Below are 11,841 nucleotides of genomic sequence, written 5' to 3' on the forward strand. Positions count from 1 at the left end.
AAAAATGTTTTTTGTTTAAAAAAAAAACCCTCTTTCTTATTATTTTTTTTAAATAACTAGTATTTTAAATTGTTTTAAGCAAGTGAACAAAAAATATATGCACAGTAGTTTTGGTAATCTTAATTTTTAAAATAGAGAATTAAAAATAAATGGTTACCAAAGAAGTTAAAATTCGATATCGTTTTTTGTTTTTTATTATTATTTTTTTTAACTCATTCCCACATACTATAAATAAAAAAAAAGTAATTTTAACTAATAAAAAATTAAAACAAAAATATACATAGATATATTATATGACTGTTATCCGTGGGTTAATGTTTTCAATTACTAGATATATTTTTAAATATAATCTCAATTTTTTTCTTTTTTAGAATTTATGACGTGAAGCTATATTTTCTAGAGAAGGAATATATAGATATTTATCAAGAAGAATCTCATTGAATTATTTCATATATAAAGTTTTCCAATCGAATATTTTTACAATTTCAAGATGGTGACCTTCTAGCTGAAAGATTGAGAAAATAAAAACTTTTTTTTTGACTGCATTTGAAATGCGTAAATATTATAGAATAGCATAGAATAAAATTTTAGATACTGAAAAAAAAACTGCATAGAATATGGTTTCATATTTTATTTTCATATGTATGGATGTTTAAAAGTCGCGTTAAAGAAAAAACAAAGTAGTAATACTTGGTAAAAATTGTAAATAGTAGTAAAAGTGATTTTGGCTAATTAAAACACACTGCTAGAAAAGTGGCCTTCAATGACAATTATAAACTGTCCAGACTTTATTTATGACAGTTAAATAATTGTCATCTTTTAAGACATCAAGAAAAGTGATATCATTACAGTTTTTAAAAAATTGTCATGAATACACTTACAACGACTGTTATAGTTTATCATAAATAAATCATCAATCACAGTTACAAATTGTCACAAATAACATATTTGATGACAAATTATATTTGTCATGGAATAGAGCAAAAATCTTTGTTCCCAGTCGAATAAGATGTTTTCACGGCAGTTTTAAATTGTCAAGAAAACCTTTCTAATGACATTTCATAAGTGTCACGACAAATTGTATAATGACGATTCAACAAATGTCATGAAATATTTATCACGAAAATTTATTCATGATCATGAAAATTTTAATAACAACATATATCATGACAATTTTTAAGTATCACAGAATATTGTTTTGTGACAATTAATTTAATTTTTTTTTGTTGACCTTTATAACTTTCATTAAACTTTTAAACCCTGACAATATAGTTGATTTTGAACATTGTCAAGAAAAAGTTCAACAATAACAATTAAATTTTTTTTATTGACATTTATTATACTTTTTTAATTGTCATAACTATGAAATTGATGACAATTTTCATATAACTGAATAAAACCTATGATACCATGTTTTTTAATGTTATTTTCTGTGACTAAAGCTAGTATCTGTCTATTGTGACATATATCACATACAAATTGGTATGTAGTATTATATCAACCTTGTGCATTAATAAACTATAATTCAAATGTAGATGAACCAAGCATATAAACAAACAATATATTGAAAGTTCGAAGTATTCATACACAATTTAAACAAACTATTGAACTGTACATCAATAGCCTAGTGCCCAACCAAAGAATGGCCACAATCACAATCTTCGAATGACAATTTTCCATGGGGCATCTCGCAATAGGTAAAAAATGAAACAAATTAGAAATATTTTTCCATGTGTGGGAGGAGAAAAATTAAAGGAAGGATGGAAACACACCAGAGAAAAAATAACCATTGTCACGAAAAACATAAGGTGACACACAAAAAGAAGATTTTAGCAATTTGTCCCAATTTGCCCCAATTTCTCACCCTTCCCTTGTTGGTGAGATTTTAGCAATCCTGGAAGGCATCCGGGTTGCGGGCTCAATTTTTTTTGTAGTAGCCTAATTGTGGAATCTGACTCCCTTGGTGCAATCTCTGTTTTGGAGAAACTCTAAAAATAGATTAAAGAAAAAGGCACTTAAAATTATTTTTAGATGAGATGTTTAAGTATTTTTATTGTAAAATGTTTAAGATAAAGAAAAATAGTCTTTAGCCATATTTGAAAATATGTCAAATGAACATCATCTTGTCAACCTCTCTAGTCATATGTGCAAAAATATCAGCATCTTTTATATTTTATAAATATGGCAAAAAAAGTGGAATTTTTATTTTCAAAATTTTTATTATTCCAATTTACACATATGACATCCATATACATTAGGTGGCTTTGATATACATATGAGCACCTCACGTCGATCATGTGTTAACCAAAATGAGCTATCGAGGTGCAGTCTTCGCTATAATATGACCTGCACAAGGAACAAACACTCGGACGTCCAAGTTAGTGTTAGCACGTGTTTTCTCAAGTTATTCTCGAAGTAGAATAACGTACCTGGAATGTGGGGTGCAATGTCCTTTCTATAGACAAGCAGGGGGACGAAGCCGTTGGAGCCATTCCGACCAGCGGTTATGATTACCGTACCCCCAGGTCGGTGGTCCGACCTAAGGTAAGATTCCTCAGGTCAGTGAGCTTTATCATCCTTCTCAGCTCTTGATTTAATCAGGTCAACTAATATGGATAGTTTGATTTTTAGTTTTCATGATTCCGAACTGAGGAGGAGGGTCTACGTGTCGATACTTAATTTTACCTCCAACATTGGCCCTCTTTCTAGCAAAGCGAGTTTCAGTTTGGCAGAGAATAGCTTGTCGATCATTAATGTAGTGAGCTATTGAACCTTGAGCTGAGCTGGCAATCCGATCATTATGACAGAAGGCAGAACGTCGCTTTGACAAGGTGGGAATGATTTCCTGCCAATCGATGATGAGATCTGGACCACTCGTTGATGGTCACATGGACGGTAGAGATTAATTCGTGGATCCTATAAATAAGGTACCTCCGTAGGTCTTCATTTCTCACGCTTTCAAATAAATTTGCTCTAGAACCGAGCTGAGCTTTAGGTCACTCCCATAGAGGTCGATTTTCTTTCCTTAGCTCTTTTTTTTTTTTAAGTTGCTTTCGTATACATGTTTAGAGCAGATAGTGGTAGACATAGCTCGAGGAGTGGTAGGTAGTCCGGCTCCTCATTGTCGAGTTACTCTAGTTTAGACTCGACTCTGATTCCTTGAGGTCAGGAGAAGATCGTTAGAGGTGTGGACTATCTTCCCAAGCTCGATAGGGGCTGGTTGGACTTTCTCAGAGTCCAGTACAATATTTTTTACTGCATAGGATTGAGATATCCTGAGCGAGTTAAGAAGTTGGAAGAGCCATAAACTGGACATGTAGGGTTTTACCTGAATATGTTCGAGTTCGATATGCACCTTCCCCTTCCTGCTTTTGCTAGAGTTTTTAAATAAAGTTAACTTGACCCCAGCTCGGCTCGCTCGTTACAGATGTGGGATGTTGTATGGGTGTTATTACCTTTGGTGGAAGGAGAGTGAGAAAGGGAGCGTGACAGTAAGGGTCCCACCGCGCTCCTCACTATTAACCATATATTAGGTCCCACGTTTTAAAAAGCATACCCAAGATCGAGTCGAGGCACTACCTTTGTACTCGTCTGGGAACTGGAGTAATGATCAAAGGTCACTCATTGATCAAAGGCTGAAATGGACAATGATTTTACGTGTTCGGTGACTGGTTGGTCATGGATGACAACATGGAGCCCTTTCACGCTGTACAGACTAGCTTTGGCAATTTAGGTAAGCAAACTGATATGTAGTTTGGTCTATATGCTCATCTCGGTAATTACTAACATTTTTCATTCTTGTAATCACCCTCAAAGAAACTCTGAAGGTCACTACACTTACGAGGTCTTACTTGAAATCTATTCAGGAGATACCCGTGAAAAATCCTATAACCGGCTTCTGCTTATGAATGTGGCTCTCATCAAGTGCGGTTTCCACGAATTATTCGACGAGCTCTCATATTCTAAAATACAGTCCACTGAGTAAAGTAAAGCTTGTGTTGAATTATTTTAATAGTTTCATTAGGTTGGTAACGAACACCGCGTTCAGCTGCAAAGATGTTGCGTAGTATCTTTAACTATGTGAAGAGGACACATGTCAAGGAGTCCAGTTGGGCTCCTACTGAACTTAGTACCTCAAGGTCGACTCTACCTGTTTGGAAGCCAGCACCGGAGACAATCGTGCTGGATTAGAAGGTCGTTGCCCCTCTAACCTCACAGGTAGACTATTCTCCAAAGAAGGAGAAGAAAAAGATCGTTATGGATGGGATCAAGTATGCAGTGAAGGCAATTTACTTAGGTCAGAGCAAAGGCAGGATCTGGCAATGATGCTTGCTGTTGGGAATATTCAACGATCCGTTGATATGGCTGCTGATGTAAGCGTCCATTTGTGTTTACCTTTCGAACCCATCGTTTGACCTAACTTAACTTAATTTTCAACTTTTTATGTAACACCCCAAGATTTTCAACATCCCAAACGGAGACTCTTAGTAAAACAACCTAAAATATTTCACTTAAACAAGAGAATTAATCGCAATGACCAAGACTAAGCCAGAAAACTACCAAACTTCCATGCGCTACTCTGATTTAAAAACTCACCACAACTTAAATATGAACAAACCAACTAAAGAATTTATCAAACTACAATTCTTTAAAGTTAGCAAATTACAGAAGAGGCTAGCTTAAATAATTTCTTTAGAGAACCAACAACGTAACTTTTAACAAGGAACCAAACTCAATAATAAATCAAACTAAGCTTTTGCCAACTACTTGAACTTTGTACAACTAGGGTTTCGAATATACATAACAATGAAACTAAACAGCACCAACTACTAGCATCTCAACTATAAAATGAAGTAACTACAACTATCTTAACTAAAAATGAAAATAAAATAATACAGCGTTATATGGCCTTTCCAGTCAAGCCTCCTCTTCGCCATCACCATTCCTGTTAGCGACCTCATTACCTATAAAACCTGGAGGAAAAAAAAGAGGGGTGAGTACAACCATGGTACCCAGTAGCAACCCTTACCTGAAGGGCCACGCACAAACAACATATTTATCACAGAAAGTTCAAACCACAAGCATAACAAATCGCATGCTTTACATAATAAAAATATAAACATACATAAACATGCAACCTACAAGCCATACGCATCCTCGCACCTCAATTCACTAGTTTGTTTTCACGTCTCTCAAAGACTTACTCCTTAAAGTAGTATTGACCGCCGACCTTTGTACCTAGGGCCTCGACATTTCTATACGGCACTTAGCGTTTGACCCTTGACCTTTGTACCCAAGGCCTCGAATTGCTGTGCTCACCCTTGACCACGAAAGCCAAGGCCTCGACACTTCTCTAAACACATTAGTTCTCTTTCCTATTCCTCCAAGACTTAATCCTTCGAGTCGTATCGACCTCTGACCTTTGTATCCAAGGCCTCGACACTTCTCTATGACGCTTGACATTCAAATCCTTGACCTTTGTACCCAAAGCATCGAACTGTTGCACCGACCCTTAACCCCTATAGCTAAGGAATCGATAACTTTGCAACATATTAGCCCTTGACCTTTCCTTTCAAGGCCCCAATACTTGCCTTCCTCTAAGACTCATCGCATTGACCCTCGACCTTTGTACCCAAAGCCTCGAGACTTATCTTTGTCCAAAGTTGGCATATCGACCCCCGACCTTTGTACCCGGAGCCTCGATACCCAACTAGTGACGTATCAACCCTCTGGTCTTGATGCTCACCCATTCACTTCACAGCATCTCAGAAATCTGCCTAGAGTTCTACATGTTTCTAAGTCATGACTCCAACATCAAATGTATCACAAAAAATTCAATATGCTTCCTAAACAACAACCAACATACCAACAAAGAACAATAATACCAATATGCTTCCATACCATAATAATTTTCAACAACAACATGCTTTACAGAGAATGTAGTCACAACATAGCACAGTTATTATAACATGCTATAACCAATCGAAATCATCGAGAACATCCAACAAATTATCATAATAGCAAGAACACAAGCAACGCACAATAGAACAATAGCAATATGTATAAAATAATACCAACCGCAAGCAACCATGCAACAACACTCATAGGCACACAAGCAATCAATCTGTTCATAAAACACGCAACAAATAACAAACAAATCCCCTCAAGTAAGAAACTACTTACCCAACAATTAGTTTCACTGTGCACCCTCGACCTTTGTACCCTGAGCCTCGACACTCATCCTTACTAAGACTGGTGTATCGACCCCCAGCCTTTGTACCTGGAGCCTCGACACCTATCTTACCAAAATTGGCGTATCGACCCTCGACCTTTGTACTTGGAGCCTTGATACCTAACTTTTGACGTATCAGCCCCCGACCTTTGTACTCGGGGCCCTGACACCTTCCATAACATCCAAACTTCACATATCATTTACAACATCCACCCAAGATTCTAGTACCAGTTTCCTAATCAAACTAATCACAATGTCAATCCACAACAAATCATCCATTATGATTTCAATGCACATGGATCTCAATATATAAGACATAATTTGACAACTACCAACCTGCTCACAATATAGAAAACACAAAAGCTCCAACAAATAACTTTTCAGCAGGCTTTACATAACAGACTTTTCACATAACAGTTCAGAAAACTTTTAAGAACACACCCAACTACAGCATATCCAACTGAATCCATAAATACATCCAATAGTTTCACATAACAATGCCATATCTAACATGTTCACATATAAGATTCAACCTATATTTCTTACTTTGTCCTCACTCACATGCTTCCTAGTAAACTCATCCTTACTAAGATTGGTGTATCGACCCTCATCCTTTGTACCCGGAGCCTTGACACCTATCTTACCAAAATTGGCGTATCGACCCCCGACCGTTGTACTTGGAGCCTCGATACCTAACTTTTGACGTATCAGCCCCCGACCTTTGTACCCGGGCCCTGACACCTTCCATAACATCCAAACTTCACATATCATTTACAGCATCCACCCAAGATTCTAGTACAATCCAGAAATACATCCAATAGTTTCACATAACAATGCCATATGATCTCAGGATCCCTCTCATTCAGATGTGTTATCGATTCATTCATATACACTTCCTCTGTAGTCCGGTGTCACATGACTGTAACGCTCCCGCCCCCTGAATTTTACTATGAAGGACGGGGTAATGTTGCCATAATACTTATTCACCCTTTTCCATTAAGGGAAACATAAAGTGGAATGTCCCCAAAATTTTGACATGAAATATGAAGGTAACGCTATCACCTACCCTGTTCAACCCCTCTCCAACAAAAATACATGAAGCAACTATTTTAAAAACAACTGTGGGGTTCCTACCACAACCAATTCCTAAGAACACATGTTTGCCTCAGTGGCTAGTAATCCATAAGAGAAAAGAAACAACCATTTGGTCTAGCAATACAAAATACACTAGAGACTCAAATAATAAAAATAACAAAACAATCAATAGTTCGCCCAAAAAGAAGGAATAAAAAAAAAATTCCGTGAGTCAAACCAATATATAGTACACCACTAACAATAAATCTCTAATGCTTCTAGAAATGAAACTACACTTTAGCTATCCTAGAAAAAAACGCAGCTAGTGGTCCCTCCTCGGTCAAGCCTCATCCACGTCATCACCACAATCGAAGGTCCTGTTTAGACCTGAAACAATTAAGGTGGGGGGGGGGGGTGAGTATACAAAATACTCCGTAAGTAGCCCCACTAACTATTCACCAAACAACATGCTCGTAATCACAGCGACATCAAACACAATAACTATGGAATCAAACATCGAGAAATAATAACAATAAATTAACATTTCTACACACACATCCAAACGCCAAGACTCTCATGGCTTCGATCACATGGCCCACTAGCCCCTAACTCCTCGAGCTACTACTCGCTTTACACCATAAGTTAGTACTCCAAGTCTAACTCTTCGAGGTGTATCGGCCTTTGAGATTTATCCCCAAGGTACTGACATCTCTCTATAGATGCTTGGCGTTCGACCTTGCCATTTATCCCCAAGGTCTTGAATTGTTACTCATAACCACCACTCCATGTTAGTCCTCCAAGTCTAACTCCTCGAGACGTATCGACCCTTGACATTTATCCCCAAGACCCCGACACTCCTCTACGAAAACTTGGTGTTCGACCTTGCCATTTATCCCCAAGGCCCGACGACTACTCAACATAATGGTCTTTGACCGCCACCACGTCTAGAAACAATACTCATAATCAAATAGATTCATCATGTCGACCCCCGACTCTTTATACCCGGAGCCTCGACACTCATCTCTACCAAGACTGGTCTGTCGACCCTCGACCTTTTGCTCCCGAAGCCTCGACACCCAGTGGTGACGTAACCGCCTCGACCATTGCCCACGAGGCCATGAACTTGTATATCCCCTTTTCATTACACAATAGGCCACACATTTGAATCATAGCCCTGTGCTAGGATTCTATCACATAATCCCCCAAGTCATCCTCTATAAGGGCTTTGGATAACCAAACGACTAGTCCGCATTTTCACTTCAGACAAGTCACGGAATAACAAATAACTAGTTCGTTCCACCAATCCAGACAACTCCAACTGATCCCTCCAAGGCATCTATAAGTCATTCACACTTCTAATCACAACACAATATTCCAGCATGCTTTTCATCGTACATAACGATAAAAAAAAATAATCCAGTAGCTTCCAACTAACAAACATACCCTAAATAACATGAAACTAACACGTGCATTTCATTTTCAATACATGTTTTCAAACATCACAACTTAATCACCTCCAATCATACCAATAAACAACCCCCAATATTTAAGACAACAGGCATGGATACAAGTTGTATACATATCAAATAAACAAAAACAACAAGTTACAATAGTAGTATCGACCTCACAACTATGTCAAATAATTAATATGGCAAGAGAAACACACTTATAATAACATCCAGCAATAACAATTTCTATCAACACACAACAATGCACACAACCGCCCCTGGCACTACTTACACACTGCGACGCTCTTAAATCTTGCGTCGATTGAACACCTAGGCAACAAAAACAAACAAAACAACAATTAAAACAAACCTTCCACCAAACAAAAACGATCCCAAACGGGTTTGAAAGGTCCGTTACCGCCGAACTGACCTCGTTTAGGTGTGGGTAGTCAGAATCTAACTCGAATATGCGTGGGTTGTGTAAATCGGGCTTCAAGCGATTATCGATAGATGCCGAACGTCACAAACGATTCTGTACGCGTGGTTGCCACAAAGAGAAAATGCACTGAAGGGAGCGACGCTGCTGTGTGCCGTGGAAAAACAACATACGAGGTCGTCGACCACTGCAAATCACCGCCGCCGAACCAACGCCCTGAAACCCGCACCCACCTGCAGCATAATCGTTGCCACCGCTGCCAAGAGTCGCATCGTGTGCCGCCTACTGCTGCTCATCGGAATTGGGGAAGTGCCACGGTGGGATGGAGTCGCCGGCATTGGAAGGTGAGGGGCACGACTGGTTTTCGAAGAAGAAGAAGAATAAGAAGCGCACGAGGGAGGGGCTGGTAGTTCACGAACAAAAGGATTCGGGGGTTAGGGTTTTCCCCTATTTTTCTATTTTGTTTTAAAAAAAGTAGGCCCACTTACCCAAATATTTTTGTTAAAAACAAAACAAGGCCCATGGACCAAAAAATTAGAATTCTAGGTCCCAACATCCCTAAACTTAATTATCTTCAATAATAGAAGTAAGCAATCAGCCCAACGACCCAGAACAATTGCCAAAGAAAACAATCTTTTTGTCAAACAATAATTAAATACATACATAAAAGCCAATAACTCACAACAAATACTGCAGCAGCTCAAAATAACTGAAATAGAACAAGTAAATTAAATTACAATGATTTCTAAGGAAGAACCCCGAGACTCGAGGGTAATCTAACCTGAGTAACGCGGGGCATTACAATTTCCAATAGTTCGTCGTCAATAGGTCAATAGCACGAGTCATAAGGCATTAAATTATCACACAGACAAACATCAAGCAATTCATGCTTCAAAGAACAATCATCCCTTCAAGTAAGAACAACTTACAACGAATGTTCTAAAGATCACAAGCTTGTCGAAGAGCTCCTAAAACAAAAGGAATACAATCTCGAGGTTAGTAACAAATTAGAAACACTAAATATAATTGAAACCTAGTTTAGGTGAGTTGTTACCTACTAACTCACACTAAAACAACTTGGGTTAGGAGTGGGTAGATGTCGAGGAGGTTTGGGCTTTCAAATCCAAGTTTGAAGGGCCTTATGCTTGCTGGTCCGATACCAAAAATCAGTGGGTAATGATGAATTGAGTTCAAATAAGGGTGGGCCAATGTCGAATCAATGCTGGAGGAGGTGGGTATTTGTTAGGGTTGACTTTTTACTGCATAAACATGCGTCGGTAGGCCTGTTTGACCATGTTTTTGACTCGTTTTCCATTATTATTTGCTAAAAAGGACAACATATTCTTAAAGTAGAACATGCATAAATTATTTATGCATAAAAGTCAAACTATGGTACTTGAGGAAAAATATGAGATAAATGCGGTCGAACTTGGAAGAAAATAATAGAATCATGTTTTTGCAGAATTGCGCTCGACGCATTTTTTGAAGGCAAAATGTCAAAACGCAGGTTTTGATTAATGAAGGGTAAGGAGGACATGTCCCACATTTTCAAAACCGTGAATCCAAGTCCAAGTGAGGGACTCTGTTTGGATGTGGTTCACTGCAAAAAACCATTAGAAAGTCGCTGTCCACGAAAACAAGCAGAGCCAACGCACAACCGAAACTACTATACGCGATCTAGATGACTACGACATCGCTGCCACCGGAACAACACCATGAACCGCCGCTACTGTCACATCCCAGTGACGCACTGTCGATGGTCTACTAGAACGCCTCCATCCCGGTGTTGAAATGCCTCCATGGACATCATTGGTCATCACCGTTGCACACAGGAACAAACGCCGTGAGCCATCTTCCACGGGAACTGCCATCTATCGCCAGTGCTGCGACCACAAACCCAAGTTGAACCCGTTGAATCTAGGCTAGAAACACAAAGCTGCCATCTGATATGGTTGTATGCGTGGGCATCGTGGGCATCGGAGGGCTGCGCACTGTGGGTTGCTGCCGTTATTCATCGTGCGCCGCCGTGGAGAGAAGGAGAACTTCATGGAGTGTCTCCGATCGTCGAGGAGTTGTCGATTGTTCGTGGGTTGTGTTGCTAACGCTGCCGAGAAGAGGAACGACGTCGTCGCAGATATGCCACTATCGGATTTGAGGTGTCGCTGGAGAAGATGAAGAAGGAGGGGGCGGCTACTTAAACAAAAAGGGGAGGAAGGGAAGAAATCTAGGGTAGATTTGACATACCTTTTAGCCCTTCTGTGGTTTTGCTCCTCTATTTTGACGACGAGATGTAGAAGTTCCTCCATGTCTTCATAGTGTTGCAAGTCAATTTTGTCGGCTATGTTCGGATTAAGACCATCTAAGGATCGAGCCATAGCGGTCTCTTCATCTTCCTCTAGTTGCAAACGGCTCATCAGTATATCCATGTCTTTGTAGTAGTCTTCAACTCCCTTGATGCCTTGATAGAGCTTATTAAGTTTCCTTGAATTTGCTCTATGGTAGTGTGGTGGCACAAATCTCCTCTTCATGAGCTCCTTAAATTCTATCCAAGAAGCTACGGGACCTTTATGGTTCCTCCTTCTATGAGACATCACTATATCCAACCAAGTTAGTGCATAATCTTTAAAATGCGTGATTGCGAGAATTACCTT

General features: G+C 38.9%; 1 long non-coding RNA gene across 1 annotated transcript; it reads right to left on the bottom strand.

The window, feature by feature from the left end:
* Positions 1-4,706: 4,706 nt before the first annotated feature.
* Positions 4,707-9,591, bottom strand: LOC148210339 (uncharacterized). Its single transcript, XR_015792179.1, has 3 exons — positions 9,185-9,591; positions 9,047-9,084; positions 4,707-4,973 (listed from the first exon to the last, which is right to left on the bottom strand). It is a non-coding gene; the product is annotated as an uncharacterized LOC148210339 (long non-coding RNA).
* Between the last annotated feature and the right edge of the window lie 2,250 nt (positions 9,592-11,841).

This window comes from Momordica charantia, assembly GCF_013281855.1.
Source record: "Momordica charantia cultivar OHB3-1 chromosome 7 unlocalized genomic scaffold, Mcharantia_2.0 BLBB01000007.1, whole genome shotgun sequence".
Lineage (NCBI taxonomy): Eukaryota > Viridiplantae > Streptophyta > Magnoliopsida > Cucurbitales > Cucurbitaceae > Momordica > Momordica charantia.